The sequence below is a fragment of the Prionailurus bengalensis genome, chromosome F2 (assembly GCF_016509475.1).
Source record: "Prionailurus bengalensis isolate Pbe53 chromosome F2, Fcat_Pben_1.1_paternal_pri, whole genome shotgun sequence".
Lineage (NCBI taxonomy): Eukaryota > Metazoa > Chordata > Mammalia > Carnivora > Felidae > Prionailurus > Prionailurus bengalensis.
In genome coordinates this window covers 23,743,285-23,757,575 of record NC_057353.1, presented here as the reverse complement: position 1 = coordinate 23,757,575, position 14,291 = coordinate 23,743,285, and the positions used below count along the sequence as shown (strand labels likewise).

Below are 14,291 nucleotides of genomic sequence, written 5' to 3'. Positions count from 1 at the left end.
ACAGGTATAAATTGAAGTTTTCCAGATGCTATGTGACCTGGGACGTTGCAACACTTTGGATGCAGAAGCAAACAGAGGAATTCAGCTGGTTTCCATTACCCCAGACATCCAAGAGATATGCAAAAATGCAACAATGCCATTCTTCTCATTAAATTCTGGTTTTGTTTTGAAAAACATATTTTCATAAAAAGCCTGTTGTTTATGTTAATATGTAATGGGTTATTTTTAAGTGAGTTAATAAATAAAATACTTCCTAGATTTAATGTTCAATGTAATAAATATCTACACATATAACCCATATAAGCAAAAAGTCTTTGGGATGCTCAATAGTATTTAAGAGTGTAAAGTGTCCTAAGATGAAAAAGCTTGAGAATGGCTGTAGTATGGTCCTTCATGGCCTATGAGAGGAGCATTAACATTTCACAGGCACTGATAACAAAAGAGGCCGTGACACCATAGCAGGATCTATATGTTGCCCAAAATCCAGATGGAAACAAATAAAACTCAGTCCAAGATCCAAAAGTTTTCAACACCTGAATATTTTGATACCGGACTTTGGAACTTAGATGGAAATTTTTAATATAAATGGTTTTTGGCTATTAAGAAGACCACTGCTAGTATTCCCTTTGCCTGAAATGTCCCCAAATAGCCACAGACCCCACTTGTTCACTTCATGCAGATCTTTACTCAGAAGACCTGGTCATCCTATTCAGTCAGCAATCTTCCCTCATTCCCTCTGTTACTCTCTACCCCTTTAACTTGCCTTATTTTTCTTTACAACAGTTAACCACACCTAACACATACATTATTTTCCCCAATGCCCTCCACCACATGAATTGCAAGCTGTTTAAAGACAAGAATGTTTATCTTTTTACTGTGTAACCCCAGCACTCAGAACAGTGTCAGAAACATAGCAGATAGTTGATGAATAAGTATGTGAATAAACGGATGAATGTTTTATGTTTTATATTTATATATATTTTATATATATATATTTATATATATTTTATATATATATTTTATATATTTTATATATATTTATAAATATATATATATTTATATATATATTTATATATATATCAAACCCACATAAGCAAAAGTGCAACAATGCATATATATAATGGAAGAGCAAGAACAAAAATAAAACAGGTGTTGTAAGCATAAATTATCCAAACAAATCACCAATACTGAGCAAATACTTGAGTAGACAATTGTAGAGACAGCACAGTATGTTTGCTACATTTTTTTTCCCCTCTTCTGGGCACACAATTCCAGCTTCCCTTGCAGTTGGGACTGTGAGGCTGAGTTTTGGCCAGTGCTTCTCAAACTTAAATACTCATATAAATCACCTGGCAATCTTGTTAAACTGTAGATATTAATTCAGTGGGTCTGGGGCCTATGACTATTTTTTTTAATTTTTTTAATGTTTTATTTCTTTTTAAGAGACAGAGAGAGACAGAGCATGAGCAGGAGAGGAACAGAGAGAAAGGGAGACACAGAATCCAAAGCAGGCTCCAGGCTCTGAGCTGTCAGCACAGAGCCCAACGAGGGGCTCAAACCCACTAACCACAAGATCATGACCTGAGCCGAAGTCAGACACTTAACTAACTGAGCCACACAGGCACCCCTATGACTATTTCTAACAAGTCCTCAAGTGACAATGATGCTTCTAGTCTGTAGCCCTTAAAAAATATGCCATCTTGGGGCACCTGGGTAGCTCAGTCGGTTAAGCATCCAACTTCAGCATAGGTCATGATCTTGCGGTTTGTGGGTTCGAGCCCCTTGTTGGGCTCTGTGCTGACAGCTCAGAGCCTGGAGACTGCTTCCCATTCTGTGTCTCCCTCTCTCTCTGCTCCTTCCCTGCTCATGCTCTGTCTCTCAAAAATAAACAAACATTAAAAAAAATTTTTTTAAACATGCCATGTAGAAGCAATAACACCCCAGCAGCACAAAGAACACCTAACTTCCAAATTGTGGTTTCTCCTGTAAAAGGAACTACAACTCCTTGGAGAAATGGCTGTTTCTAGGACTGAAAATAAGAGCTTTGAGGATCTGGTTCTGCCACAGAGTAAGAAAGTGCTTACTTATGCCAAAGGGACACAGGAGCCAACTGAAACAGTCCCAGTGTCCAAAGCTGGAACAATTTGGGTCACAAAAAAAAAAAAAAAAAAAAAAGTATTGGATTACAATCCAAACTATAAAATAAATATACAAGAGTCTATATGTATAGAAGTAAATAATTTAATTAATTAATTAATTAGAGAGAAGAGACCAGTGTCCTGTGCAGAAGAATTCCAAATAATTTGTATAGTCTGTCTTCAAGGGGGAGGAGCACAACTTCCCACTCCTTAGGGATAAGCTGTGCATAGGGACTTTTTCCAAAGACTATAGTATTGAAAGATGGAAAAGAAACTAGCTTTATGGTGGAGACACATGGCAAACACTACCTCAGCTAAGCGATAAAGATCAACATCAACAGTGAAAAATCATGTTGATAAGTATATTGATATGATGTAATGACAATGGCCTCTTACCTCTGTGGTCTTTCTCCAAAACAAAAATACATAAGCCCAATCTAACCATAAGAAAAATTCCAACTGAGGGACGTTCTGTAAAATACCTGACAATATTTCTCAAAACTATCAGGCCATCTAAAACAAGGAAAGTCTGAGAAATAGTTACAGCCAGAAGAAGCCTAAAGAGACATGACAACTAAATGTATTTTGGCACCCTAGATGGGATACAGCAGGGTGGCTACAAACCACAGAAATATATCCCACTAAACAAAATGAGTCCCCAACTTAACTTCCCCTTACCCTGGTCTTAAAAATGCTCACAGCCCCTCCAAAACCACCGGACACACAGGAGAGTGAGACAAAGGAGTCACAGTAAAAAAACATAGCAGTCATAATGAATTGCAGTTAAAATATCTTTTGCAAATTTTACAAAAAACACATAAGCACATTCCTAGGGCCCTCCCAAAGCCTCAGAAAAAGCCCATGTAGAAGAGGGTCCCAGAAGCTTAATCTTGAATAGCTTCATGGCAAATCCACCTTCGGGCATAGGTTGCCTTTAAAGTCAAACATTTGGATACTATATAGTATGGACTGTGGAGTCAAGCAGCCCACAAATAGAATCCTAGCTCCATAATTTAGTAGCCACAAGATCTTGGGCAAGGTTCTTAACCTCTGTGGTTCATTTTGCTCCCCTGTAAAATGGAGATCATAGGAGTACCTACCTCATGGTGTTATGAGGATTCAGTGATTGGCACATTGTGTAAATATTCAATAAATATCGGCTGTTATCTTTCTTAATGGTAGGGGTGCAAGGGGCAACAACCGGTTTTTCCATTTTGAATGGAATATACTGCCATGCCCCATCTGCTGTTTACCGTGGTAAATTCACAGTTTGCATTTGGATGGGGCCTCTTCAACTTCATCTTGCCACTGAAATCAAAGACCCATTTAGATGACAACATCTCTTCAAGCAATTCTGGCCTTCAGATAACAGTCACTAACAAGCTTTTCAATAACCCAGGACTCCCTTCAATAATGTATTTCTCAAGGAATTGCAAAGGGAGGGTCCTCTGTGTCTTCCTGAGGGGGCATAATTAGCTGGTGGTTGGAAGATTATACATGATAAAGTCACTCAAGGATCCCTAACTCTTTGAATTCCTTCCTGTACCTGCTTACAAAAGATTTTTAGTATCTCAGTTTCATTTGATGGGAGCTGCTGTTGAAGCCCCATTTTTGTTGGTCAACTAATCAAGCTAAAAATTGGAATGACTTTCAGCTGCTAAAACTAGTACACTGATCCCAGAATCTCTGGTAAGCCAAGTCTTTTCAACAAACTCATTCTGATTTAAAATTAGATTTCTTCCTCTTTGTTTGGGAAGCATCCCATCAAGAATTTATTTCCACATACATTCTCTAGTATTTTGGTGACAGAAATTAATAGTCCTATAATTCTTTGTTATGGAGGCCTCCCCTTCCCAACTTAACTGTTTTATCAGGCTCTTGGGGCATGCTGAGGTCTGATACTAGTTACATGTTTAGAGTTAAGGACCTGTGGGGTTGAGGAGGGTAGATGGTGGTGAGTGGGTAAGGCCTGAGAAGAACTGGTTTCCCACTGGGAGGGAGTTGCAGCATCTTCAAGTGAGAGTACGTCCCCTCCCTTCACCACATGAGAAACTGAGCTGTTTTGACTGACAAGGAAGTCTCTCTGAAGTCTGGGAGTCCAGCTACCTCTCTGAGTCCTTCACATCCTCCCACACTTCCTCATTTTAATTCTTTCTGTAACACAATGTTTTTCCATTTTTTTTGGTTATAAGCAGAATTTTTAAGATAGAATAAAAATAGAAGAATACTTTGCTTATAATAAAGGTAACTATTATTTCACGACATTTGTTTTTCAGTTGTCTTGAGAGGTGTGTGTGTGCATGTGTGTGTGCATGTGTGTGTGCATGCTGGATCATGATGTAAGAAACAGGTCTTGTAAGGGTTGTGGTCAAAAACATTTGAAAGCTACTTGTGTAAAAGTCTTGACAAAACTGTAGCTTTGACTAATGTAATTCAGCAACATAAATTTGAATTTGGTTTTGGGCTCCCTCAACCATGCAGCTTTAGGTGGTAAGAGATTTTTTGTTTTGTTTTGTTTTTAAGTAGGGTCACAGAAAGTCAAGGAGTGAAATCTCTGCCTTCAGCTGAGGACTTGTGTATTTGGATTTATCATTCTTCTTTCTTTAGATTTTCTAGAAGAACCCATTCCAACCACTACTCTTGAGTTCTCACACCTTCACATTCTGTGTCCTCAGTAATATGGTCCCCCAAATACTGTCTTCAATGAGTGCTTCAATGCAGGTAACAATGGACAATAATTTAATTAGTATTTGCCACTTCATATTGCTGGGGAGGAAAAAAACTTTATCCTTCAAGATTCTTATAACTGGACGAAGAATTAAATTGACATGAGACAGATTAACAGGGGGAAATTTAATTTCAAACATAAGGGAATCCACAAGACAGACAAAATGAGGTATACATATCATCCTGAGCTGAAGAGATAGGGGTAGGGGCCCGGCACTTCAGAGGGAAGGAATGCAATTTACAGGAAGGTGTAAAACAGCAAATGTTTGGTAAACAGATATTTGCTGGACCATTCAGAAACAATGGGATAGAGAGAGGACTTTGATCAAACAGGCCTTGCTAGGCTCCTCTCTGTCCACCATACCTAGTTCATATCATAATGCAGTTATCTATGGTGATAGCTCTCTTCCTGGAGCAGCTCCTCTTCTAAATTCTTTCAGGTAGTTGAGGGTTGGGGGAGGTCAAAATTCCTTCCTGAGTCTTTTGGGTTTTGGTTATTTTCAGCTCAGCATAATTTGCATGACAAAGTGGCCCATCTTGGGGTCATCTGCCTTCAGACCCCTACAATATTAAAAGTTGTCCATGATTAACTAATACTAATGGAATTTTTACCAGACTCTTCCCAATTTTCATTTTTCTTCTCTCTCTGAGGACTGGTTGTCTGCATCACATTCCTCATTATTAATGTCTGTATCAAAGGTTTTTTTTTTATTTTAAGCATTAAAAAAACATTCTGAATAATTTCAGGAGAAAATAAATTTACATTGGAAGAGACTAAGTACTTGTGATGAGAGGAAAAAACCCTCTATTGGCCTGAAATATACGGGAAGTAATTTTAGATTTTTCTAAGTCAGCTTGACTGTACATAAACTTTGTTTAAACCAAAAGCCTAATTTATGGCCCACCAAGCATACATCATGCACCTACTTTGTAAATGAGTAGTCTAAAGGAAAACCATCTTCTCCTTAAAATATTGATCAATGCGGGGCGCCTGGATGGCTCAGTCGGTTGAGCGTCCAACTTCGGCTTAGGTCATGATCTCACAGTTTGTGAGTTGGAGCCCCAAGTCGGGCTCTGCACTGATAGCTCGGAGCCTGGAGCCTGCTTCCGATTCTGTGCCTCCCTCTCTCTGCCCCTTCCCCGCTCATGCTGTGTTTCTCTCTGTCTCTCAAAGATGAATAAACATTTAAAAATTTAAAAATAAAATAAAATAAAATAAAATAAAATAAAATAAAATAAAATAAAATAAAAAACATTGATCAATGCTACTACTCCCTGCATTCCTTGACATTAAAACTTGTGATTCTTGCCTATATGCTAATCGATAATCTTTCAAGCTTTTACAAGATGTAAAAAAAAAAAAAAAAAAAAAAAAAAAAGCATAAAACCCTTTAAAAACAGTTCATTCTCCAGAGAACCTTTTTCCCTATGAAAAGTGTGTTTCCTGGCAACTGTCCTCACTCGGGCTCAAATAAAACCCTCTTACTTTTAGAGATTCTAAAAGGTTTGTTCATTTTGTGTCAACACCTAGAAGTCTAGAGAACACTGGTAAATAGGCTAGAACCAAATGCAGGTTCTGGACTCAGTACTGAAGCCACCACCTTAAAAACATTTCTCAGCAGTTCCTGTATCTTTATCTCTTTCCACTACTATTCAAAATCCTAGGCAGGAGCATTAGATTGGTTGAGCATGGTCACATGTCTGCATCTTTCCTGCTGGAGGCATGAAGGAATTTCTATAGTTTATATGAAGTGGAGGAAGGCCTTGCCTAGCATGAAATTGCAACCTATTGCAGATCCTCAAGAATAAAAAGGAGGTCTGGATGTTAGGAAAAGAAAAAAAAGTCAAATGTCTGCCAAAAGTTTTTGTCCCATTCTGCAACTATGTGGGTGCTGTCCCTCTTTCTCGCTAAACTGTGAGCTACTTCAGCAATTATCTTGTTTTGCTTTGTATGCCTCCAACCACAGCCCTGGATTAAAGATAGTCATCAAGGGGCAGCTAGGTGGCTCAGTCCGTTGAGCGTACGACTTCAGCTCAGGTCATGATCTCACACTCTGTGAGTTCGAGCCCTGTGTCGGGCTCTGTGCTGACATCTCGGAACCTGGAACCTGCCTTGGATTCTGTGTCTTCCTCTCCCTCTGCCCCTCCCTTGCTCACACTCTGACTCTGTCTTTAAATAATAAATAAACATTTTTTAAAAAGTTTTTAAGATAGTAATCGAGAAAAGTGTTGGGTTGTTGTTTTTGTTTTGTTTTGTTTTAATAAAATAACTTCTTGAGTCCTTGAGAAATACAAACTAGAGTCAAGGTGAGAGACTTTACAAAAACAAAACAAAACAAAACAAGATCAAGAATAGTTCAATCTTCCTGGACTCAGCAGCAAGGTCACCCAGAATCTGTAAGAGACAAAAAAGCCAGACAGCTGAGACTCGCATCTACCCCAGGCTGGCCTGCACAAAGGAAAAGGATCCAGGAAGAAAAATCCAGAAATTATGCTAACTAGGCAAATCTGTGATTAAGTCAGGATCAAAATCTAGAATCTATTAATTCAATATCTTCTTTTAAAAAAAATCTTATCTTCTTTTTATTTTTTAAACAAAAATTCCCTTGGGGCACCTGGGTGGCTCAGTCAGTTGAGCGTCCAAGTTCAGCTCAGGGCATGATCTCGCAGTTCGTGAGTTTGAGCCCCGTGTCAGGCTCTGTGCTGACAGCTCAGAGCCTGGATGCTGCTTCGGATTCTGTGTCTCCCTCTCTCTGCTCCTCCCCCACTCATGAGTGTGCGCTCTCTCTCTCTCAAAAATAAATAAAGCTTATAAAAATTTTAAATAAAAATTCCCTTTGAATTATTGCATTTTCTCAGCTGCACCAAAAGTGATCTAGGCTAATGTATCTATCAGGAGAGACAAGGCAAAGCTGAGTTGTTCCATGGAGACCCAGAAGAGGTAGGATGACCAAGAGATCAATGAGGCTTGATCAAGAAGCCCAAGACAAGAAACTAGGGGATTCCTTTTTCCTTGGGATCACTCACCTAGGGGTAGGAGGAGGAAGAAGAGCCAGGGAGGGAAGCAAAGAAAGTGAAATCAGTAGCAGGTGGAGGGAGTGGTGGTTGGAGGCAAACTAGAGGGACAGATGTCAGAACAGGCATCTCCAAAAGAAAGAAATGTGCATTCAGCTGATGGCCACATTCTAAATCGCACAGAGGGAAACAGACAAAAAAAAAAAAATGTTCAGCACAGTGAAACTGTAGGTCTAGACAATCCAAAACTAGGATGCCTAGCTCCTAAAGGACAGATGTCTGCAAATTCCCTTCAAACAGTGAAACATTTGTGATTCCTTTTAAATATGTCAGAATTAGTCTCACTAATAATTACAACACTTCCTTTGTCTCTACTTTTCTCAGTTCTCCATGTTCCTCAAGTCAGTAACATTAGGATAATTATTTCAGAGAGAGTGATTTAGGATACTCAGAAGGCATCCTAGCCAGAGTCGAACCACAAACCCTTAGGGCTTCCAACTTTAGAACTCAGGCTGCGGCTGCTGCTTCCTGGTTTGTTGATTAAGATGCACGAATGATAGTTTTTTATAGATTTTATGACTTCTTCATAAGTACCAGTCATTTTTAATTCAAAAAATCCTTTCTAATTTTGGTAGTCAACTGAACGCCTTGGACATTCTTGCTGGAGAATTAGTACCTCTTGGTGGATGGCCTTCACACCAGACTGTTACATCTATTAATAGTCATGTGTGGATCTTTTTCTGGCCAGAAGCAAGTAAATGCTCCAGGTTTAATTTGTAATATACAAGAATGGATACCTGTTCATTTGGACAAAATATTTTTAAAATTTTGAAACTCTGAGACTTTTTAATATCTGCTACTGACCTACTATGTCTTATCCTTCAAGTTTCCTTACAAACAATTTTACCGAGTCCTAGAAAAGAAGCGCTAAAGCTGAATGGCTGGAGATATCAGAGTATGAATTAGAATCAAAGATTTGCTATTTATTGGGTTCTTCAGAGAAGCTTAAAAACTTCTGGGAATTGGGTCAGGTCCTAAAGAAGAGTGGCTTAAGTCAATATTTACAGTGTTTCTTTAAGTGTGTGTGAATTTAATCCTCTGAACCACCAATATTTTGTAGCTGGGTTCCCCTTATGATTATGTCACATGCTCAATGTCGTTTTTTATTATTGACATTTCCCATGCATATTTCAACCTGACACATGCCTCCTTTCCCAGTTACATTACAAACTTCTAAAAGGCAGAGCCTGTAACTCCTCTTTATTTCCTTGCAATACCTGCTCCAGTACTTTGCATCAAGTAGGTGCTAGAGAGGGGCACCTGGGTGGCTCAGTGGGTTAAGCTTCTGACTTCGGCTCAGGTCGAGATCTCATGGTTCATGAGTTGAGCACTGCTTCATGCTGTCTGCTGTCTGCTGTCAGTGCAGAGCCTGCTTTAGATCCTGCCTCCCTCTCCCTCTTCCCTTCCCCAGCTCATGCTTTCTCTCTGTCTCAAAAATACATAAAAACATTAAAAAATATTTTTTAAAAGTAGATGCTAGATAGATGTATGATCACTGATGAAACCAGCAGAAACCATAAATGTAGAGGAGTTGACCAAGTAAGGGGAGAGATGAGCAGAGCCATGAGCCCAGCGCTCAGAAGCTGCCAGCACATTGGCTACACATCACGAGTCACACCAAAGAAAGGGTGACCCTACTTCCCCACTTGAAGAAAAGAGCTTGGTCCTGGCCATTTGGAGCTTATCTCCCACCTGTTCTAACTTCATCTGACAGATCTGGTCGACCATCATACTGTTGTGCTCCTCAACCCCTCCTCCTGCCTCTTCACTTACATTCCTGAACTAACAGAGAAGCAAAGTAACTAAAAGGAAATATACAAACATGGTCATCACATACGCAATAGGCATTACTGTCAGAAAGGACATGTGGAATCCAAAGGGGCCCCAACCTAAAGCCCAGAACCCAATAAATAGAAAATCTTTGATTCTAATTCATACTCTGATATCTCCAGCCATTCAGCTTTGGGGCTTCTTTTCTAGGACTCAGTAAAATTGTTTGTAAGGAAACTCGAAGGATAAGACATAGTAGGTCAAGATGTTGACACTCTTCTGAATTGAAGTTTGGATGAGAAAAACCTGAGGGAGCCCAGTCCTTTCAAGGATGCCCTAAGAGCTAAAGGTCAATCCCTTATTTGGCCTGATTTTTAAAAGATCTGAACAATAAATTAGTTTCAAGACTAACCCTAGATTTAATTCTATCACAGAGTTGGACCAGTGAACCTAGTTTTGGTCTAATATTCCCAGCTGCACCCACCAGAAATAATTAATCTAAAATATTTATTCAGGGATTATTCTGTCCAAAACATGAATGAAGTGGATACAAAGATGACAGACACAGGCGTACAGACCCACTCAGATGCTGTCCAGTGGAGATCAAACACATTCCTTGCAAATTATAAGACAATGTAAAACGGGGCTAATGCCATACAAAAGGGGCATGAGGAAAGTCCTGTGAGAATTCAGAAGAAGTAGAATTCTCTTCTACCTCATGACCATCAGGAAAAGTTTCAAGCCAGCATATCATAGAAATTGGTGGGTTTGGGCCAGAGCTAAACCTGTGTGCAGAAAGACAGTGGGAGATGCAGCTGAAAAGTATTCTTACGGGTCTTTAAATTCTTCAAGGGGCAGTAGAGGACCTTACTTTTTTTTTTTTAACTTTTCGAAATTTTTTAATTTTCTGTTAACCTTATTTCTATTTTGTTTGCCTGTGTGGAGGGGCAGCTTAAGACCACTCTGGGGTTGTTCCTACCAATTCAGTGCCCAGAACAGTGGGAGCTGCACACCAGTCTGCATGGCAGGCTGAGAGCGCCAGGCTTTAGGAGGGAACTGAACAGGCACAGAGGGCACCTGCTACGACGGCAGACCAGTCTGCGACTTCAGGTTGAGTAGCGGTTACCTCACTGGAGCTGGAGCAGTCCATCCTCCCTGAAATGCCTCCTTGGTCATAGCCTTTTCCTTTTCAACCTCTTCAGGTTCTCTGTAGAAGCAGAGATCAGGTGTGACCTCCCATGGGTGTTCCCGGGAAATGGCGTCACGCACGTGCAGAACTTCCTGGACCAGCGTCCACCATGTCAGACCCACTGAGCGAGCTCCCTTGTTGTTGCAAGGCCTGGCAATGTCCACACGGCGCAGAGGAGAGTTTGTGTTACACAGAGTGATGGCAGGGGGGTTACCAGAAGACGCCTCTGTGGGAGGGTGGTGGTCAGCCCTGGGATCCTAACCACCCCAAGTCTCGGCTCCCGAAGGCTGCCTGGATCCGGTTAGTGAAGGTTCCAGGAGTGAAGTGGCCGGCAGTGGGACTGGCTCCAGTAGCAGCCGCAAACTTCAGCCCAGCTCGCTGGCCAGGATTCCTGGGTGATAGGACACTGACGGGAGCCGTTTTCAACGGCAACAATGGCACAAGCTGCCAGCAGAAGCTTCTCCCACGTTCTCTTCAGATGCCATCACATTTCCTTTTATAGATGTAGTTCCATCTGGAAGTCAAGGTTTGTGCCACCTAAGTGGGGTCCTGCTGCAAGGAATTTGAGGACACCCTCCTCCTCCTTCATTTACAGGACATCAAGGGCTCCAGCCATTGTGAACATTTCTCTTTAAGTTATGATGGGAATGCAGAACAACATCATATGGACCCCTCCCTGGGTAGTGTAGAAAGGGGGGACCTTACATTCTTGGCCAAAGAGTTTGGGTTTCTTTCAGTGGACAGAAGGAGCCACTGTAGGTTACGAGCAGAGGAGTGCCATGAACTGTTCCTATGCAGAGATGAACCTAGCAGCAAGAAAGAGAAAGGACCAAGGTGAGGAAAAATGGAGTGTAGACAGAACAAAAGCGATGATGTTCTTGGTGGTGGGAACAGCAGGCAGCGAGGACTGGAAGCCCCAAGTCTGGCTGTGGTGGAATCTGGGGAAGAGGAACCAGATGGCCTGACATTCTGCTCTGGGATGGCAGGCAATGGAGTAGTATCCTTGACTTCATGACCGAACGCAAGTGGGAAGACAAACCAGAGGAGAGAGAACAGTGTTGAGACAAACAGAAAAATTACTTCAGAGTAGCGCATAGTACCTGTGTGGGCTTTTTGTAAAATGTTTCTAAGACCCTCATTACCAGGAAAGGGTACCATGTATTTTTTTTTAAGAAAATAGTTTTTCTTAATCCAAATCTGAGCTCACAAGTCAGCATCTAACTTACTTTTTACCATGGCTTTTCAATACTATTGTCAAGTGAAAGGAGCTTCACATTTAAAATTTATCTTCAACTCTGCTTTTTCACTACCATCCTGTTAGCCCACACCCATGGACAAGTTTTCTCAGGACGGCTCGAACTTTCATTTATTCCTCCTTAAATTGTATTTTAAAAATATCTACAATGTGTTCCCAGTAGTTCTGAAGAAAATGTAGTTGTGGAGGAAGTTTTACCACAGCTGTCTCCAGGCACTACCTTTCTTCCTCTTAGATATCCAAGCTACTTTCAGTTTGCTTGTTTAGCTCTTCTTCCTCTTCATGGCATCATGTAATTTCTCCCAAATTCCTTCAATACTACATGACAGGATGTACAAAATTCTTCAAGACTTTTTTTCCCCATGCACTCCAGCCCCGTTTTTCTCAGTCACACTGGATCATGGTGAGCCAGCATGAACTCCAGGCTATGACTTCCCCAGCAGGTATCTCTATGGAATTGAAGAGGACATTAGCCCAAACCTATAATTTCTGGATCTGTCGCTTTGCTTTGGTTGTTCAAGTTCACCCAGCCAAATGCACAAGACCAGGTGGAAAGTAAGCCTCACTGAACAGTCATCAAGAGGAGCAGTGCTAGAACCTCAGAAAATGTTTTAGATGTCTAATTTCTACCAATAGTTGTCACCCATTACACCCCTGCCCATTGGGCTATTTTTCTGTGATAAATCTCCAGAACTTCTCCTTTCAGAAACTCTTTTTTCTACCCCATCCTGACTCCTCTTCCCTTGATAAATGATATGCATAGACATATGTATATATACATAAATACCTGTTTTCTTCATGTATGGGAGTAACTCCACTGTCAATCACCATTACCTGTACATGTAACCCACTTAACTGCACTCTCCATTTTGGAAACTCCAGTTCCCTGAGAAGTTCCTCTGCTCCACAATTATTTCTGTGTCTTGGAATCATCAAGAACAACTCATCACAGATATTTTCTCTTCCCCTGCTCAGGCAGCATTAGTCCCTTTGCTTTTGTGGTGTGAATGTCCCAGCTAGCCATGAGATAGTTGTCCTGTGGGTGCCTGCTGGCCTGGTATCGATGCTCATGCAATGTACCTGAAGGAATAAAGAATATGCCACCCTGAAGTATGACTGTAGAAGTTCAGGACACCCTACCCTAAAATATGCAGCTTTGGTACAGTGGTTATTCTGAGCTACAGGCACTTGAAAACCAGTGAATGCATGCAAGGGCTTTTTCTGAACCGCCCCTTCTTTGCCCTAAAGACACATCTTCCCATAGGAACTAAACTGTCATGAACGCCCTCCCCCAGAGTTTTACCATCTAGGAAAGATTGGCCCCTGTCACAGGAGAGGAGACAAGAAGTGGATACCACACATAAACTTCATCATAAACTATCCTCCCTCCCTCCCATCTATCCTTCTAAGGGCCCACTCATCTTTCCTAAAAATCGTTTACTCTCCTCTAAGAGACCTACATTTCCTTCCCCTTTCCCTATTAAGATGGTATTTATATTGTAGTAATCATTTTGAAATATATATATGTCAAGTCATTACTCTATACACCTTATATCTATATAGCATATGTCAATTATATCTCAATAAAACTGAAAGAAAAAATAAACATAATAATAATGAATTTTTTAAGTAGATGGTTTTTAATCCTGAATCCCAAGCCACCTGGCAAGTTATTCATTTTTCCCTGGTTATCTCCCATGTATACATGAAGTATACATGTTAGTAAACTTCAGTTTGTTTTTCTCTTGTTAATCTCTCTTTTGTTACAGGGGTCTCAGCTAAGAACTCAGAAGGGTAGAGGGAAAGTTAGCTTTCCTCCCCTGCATAGCAAAGCCACGTGTTGTGTCAACCAATGTAGCTGACACTGGATATGACTTCTACCCCCACATGACGGTAAGGGCACCAATTCCCAAGGCTTCCAAAGCTTTGGACGCCCCTCCTTGGCCACTGGTGAGGCCTTCTCCTCTGTCTCCTCCTGCTGCTGTGCCAGAAATCAGTTGCACTGGGGACCACTGCCAGAACCCAAGGCACCACTGAGGCACAGGAGCTACCAGAGTGCCCAAACTCCCAATACTCCAGTCACTCCACATTCCAGGTGCCCAGGCCTCTCCGCCCCTTTGTTATTGTGTGGGCTGCT

General features: G+C 41.0%; 1 pseudogene; it reads right to left on the bottom strand.

The window, feature by feature from the left end:
- Positions 1–10,581: 10,581 nt before the first annotated feature.
- LOC122496067 lies at positions 10,582–11,515 on the bottom strand (annotated as a pseudogene).
- Between the last annotated feature and the right edge of the window lie 2,776 nt (positions 11,516–14,291).